This window comes from Parasteatoda tepidariorum, chromosome 6 (assembly GCF_043381705.1).
Source record: "Parasteatoda tepidariorum isolate YZ-2023 chromosome 6, CAS_Ptep_4.0, whole genome shotgun sequence".
In the NCBI taxonomy this organism is placed as follows: Eukaryota; Metazoa; Arthropoda; class Arachnida; order Araneae; family Theridiidae; genus Parasteatoda; species Parasteatoda tepidariorum.
Window position 1 is genome coordinate 63,338,144 of NC_092209.1, and position 3,102 is coordinate 63,341,245.

The following is a 3,102-nucleotide window of genomic DNA, read 5'->3' on the forward strand; positions in this document are numbered from 1 at the left end:
GCACGTCGCCAGTGGACAGAAGAGCAATAGAAAAGCATTATGTGGAGTGATAAGTCACGCTGCATGTTGTGGCACTCTGATGGACAAGTGTGGACCTGGCGAATGCCCGGAAAATGGTACCTACTGGAGTGCATTGTCCCCATTGTAAAGTTCAGCGGTGGAGGAATTATGGTTTGGTCCTGTTTCTCATGGTTTGACCTTGGAGCCTTGGTGTTAGTGCGTGGAACCCTGAACGCAGAAGGGTATAGAGACATCCTGGACAATTCGGCGCTTCCCACCCTGTTGCAACAGTTCGGTAATGGCCCGTTTGTGTTTCAACACGATAACACTGCCATTCATAAAGCACATGCCATCACGGACTGGTTTGATGAAATGGAGGTGCAAGAGCTTGACTGGCCATCCCAAAGTCCCGACATCAATCCAATTGAGCATCTCTGGGATGAGTCGAAGCGCCGGTTGAGGGCCAGACCACAATGCCCCAAAACCACCACTCAACTCTTCGCCATGTTACAGGAGGAATGGCGGGCAATACCTGCCGCCGTGTACTAACACCTAGTGGATAGCCTTCCTAGAAGGGTTAAAGCTGTGATTTAGGCACGTGGCGGCCCTCCGCCCTACTGACTTGATACTAGCACCTCATGTATCCGAAATGAGTGGTGTCCGGTCATTAATGGCCAGATAGTGTAGTAACCTATGGGGCCTCTTATTAGGCCTATAATTATTTCCTCTGGTAGGGTACACTAGTACCCGGTAATATACTAAGTGGTCCAGTTTGAATATTATGGGTTAATATTAAAGGGAGATATAGGGCCATGTTGTAATACAGAATATTGACATCGAATTTCTTTATTTTAACGCTACTCAACGTACTGTTATTTATATACTTACTTAGTAACCTATAGGACCAAATTGTGGGCTCTCTATTAGGCCTATAATTATTTCCTCTGGTAGGGTACAGTAGTACCCGGTAATGTAACATTGAAGCATCAGCTTCGATGTAGAATACAGAAAAATATGAAAAACATTTCAAATGAACAGTGTGAAATGAATAAAATTAAAACTGAATCAACCAATAAAAAAAAATAGGAGTCAAAATACATCAGTAGAAACGAATCGAAAGAAAAACAAAAATAAGTAGTGGTGCTTACATCTGGAGTTAGAACAAAACAAAAAGTTTACATAAAAATGGCTTCACGATGGAGATTTTATTAAAGATGTATTGTTTTTTTCTTTTTTAATTATAAACGACTTTCTCAAAAATCTCTAACTCAGCTGAATTAAATTGGAATTAATGATTTTCCGACTAATGATGTTATGCAAATAATAAGCGGTGAACTTACTGAGTTTTGATCTAATTATTTGATTTGTTTCAGGTTTTTTCTTTTTAATTGTAAGATAATTGATGAGCTTAATAACTATTGATGAAAACAAAAACTATTTGTAAGACTTTGTTTCTGGAAACAAAGGAAATAAACAGTCCTCGTATACGTTAAATATTCATATGAATAAAGCAAAATCAGAAATAAAGCACTAATGATGACACTAAACCAGACACTACTCATTCGATATTTCGTCATTGTTGAAGATTTTTGTTTAAAGAACTACAACATTGGATTTTCGTGTACCATTATTTGCGCTTCGTTTCCGTTGTTTAGTTTATTTATAAGTAGTACAAAATACAAACTAACTTCATTTGGATATCAAGTATTCACTTCCTTTTATGTAAGGGAGTAGCCTAAATGAAAAATGGACACGTGTAATAGCATCAGAAATATAGTAGTGGTAGCAGCGCTATCATTCAGAGTCATTACGGAAGGTAGGGTCAATCAACTGCAGATTGTGTTTAACTAATCAGTTCGTGTGAAAGCATTTAAAGTGAAAGTAAAATCGCACTAAAAATGGATGCACCCAGAACAAAATACCTGGTAAAGCTTCTTAGGGACAAAAACTCCACTTACTGCAGACATTTATCGTCGAATGGTGGCAATTTTTAGTAATGACTAAGAAGAACGTCAGTGAATAATCTGTGTTTCCAGAGATTTGTCACCAAGCTATCAACTTGTGTCACTAAAAAAACCATACTAGTGCACGTTGTTCTAGGATAAAGCCATCTTCAGCTCGGCTGACCTTTTAGTTTGCTTTAAATGCTCTTTTGCGAACTGTTTAAAGTGATACACAAACTAAAAGACACAGCAACGCCACCTGAAGATAAATTTTGAAACTCAGTTGTAGTAAAATAAGTTACCTTATAAGAGAAAACAACAAACCGAACGCTTTTTTTTCTCCCTCTGTTTTTCTCTAAATGATTTTACAAATCGTCAGTAACTATTGGGACATACGGGAATTTTTTTCCCCTTTACACATTCTTGTCAGACCAACATTTCTCAATTAGTCTGCAGATTATACACACAAAATAAAACTATTTCAAGGGTAAATATTTTGAAACACTGCCTTTGGAACATATTTTGACAAGCGTCTAAAACTATGATCGATGGATATAATGTAAAAAAAGAATAGCTCCAATTTTCTTCAAAAATTTTGGCTTTAATACTTTTTGTTTCCACGCGATATAACCAATTATTATTTTCATTTCTGTTTAGCCTGCAGATTATGCACACAAAATATATTTATAAAAAAAATATTTAAAGAATAAATATATTGTAACAGTCCTTGGAACATATTTTGACAGATGTCTTAAATTACAATCAATGGATATAATGCACAAACAAAGAAAAGTTCTAGTATTGTTTTCAAAAAATTTGGTTTTAATACCTTTTGTTTCCTCAAGATATACCCACTCATTCTTTAATTTTATTGCTGTTTAATCTTCAGATTATGGACACAATCTTCGTATATATGCATGTACATATATATACACAAGCTCACATAAATATATAAGCATATTTAATAAAAATCTAAATTACAATCAACAGATATAATGCAGAAAAGTAGTGCTGAGTATTTGTTTTCAAAAAATTTTGTTTTGATACCTTTTGTTTCTTGCGAGTTAACAAGTTATTTTTCTGAAATTAAGCTATTTCTTCTATTCCTTAATCTAAGCTATTTCTTAAAAGAAATCATAACTGCAAAGAAAGACGAAAG